This window comes from Palaemon carinicauda, chromosome 5, assembly GCF_036898095.1.
Source record: "Palaemon carinicauda isolate YSFRI2023 chromosome 5, ASM3689809v2, whole genome shotgun sequence".
Lineage (NCBI taxonomy): Eukaryota > Metazoa > Arthropoda > Malacostraca > Decapoda > Palaemonidae > Palaemon > Palaemon carinicauda.
The window spans coordinates 42,568,413-42,568,996 of record NC_090729.1 but is presented as its reverse complement, the minus strand read 5'-3'; positions in this window follow the sequence as shown (position 1 = coordinate 42,568,996).

Sequence of the window (584 nt, the reverse complement as noted above, 5' to 3'; positions counted from 1 at the left end):
AATCGGCTTTGATGAGACCCATTTTATTTGCCTTCCAGATCGACCTAGGTAACGAGATCTATAATAAAGTTCCGAAAGCCTGCGCTAGGCTCAGACCTTCAGCACCTCCAAAGCCCATCTCATGGTCTTTAGACAAAGTTCTTCATTTCGCCTCCTTGTTGAGCAATGAAGAATGTGCGTTAAAGGATTTGACGCAAAAAGTTATTTTCCTATTTGCACTCGCGTCCGGGGCCAGGGTTAGTGAGATCGTAGCCCTCTCGAGAGAGGCAGGTCGTGTTCAGTTCCTGGATGGGGGGGAGCTGAACCTGTTTCCGGATCCTACGTTTCTCGCCAAGAATGAGTTACCCACCAACAGGTGGGGTCCCTGGAGAATCTGCCCTCTGAAAGAAGATGCATCTCTAGGTCCAGTAGAATGCCTAAAGGTCTATCTTCGTAGAACTTCAGACTTCAAGGGTAGTCAACTATTCAGGGGAGAAACATCAGGCTCAAATTTATCTCTGAATCAACTCAGAGCGAAAATGACATATTTTATTCGCAGAGCGGATCCTGACAGTACACCCGCAGGTCACGATCCGAGAAAAGTT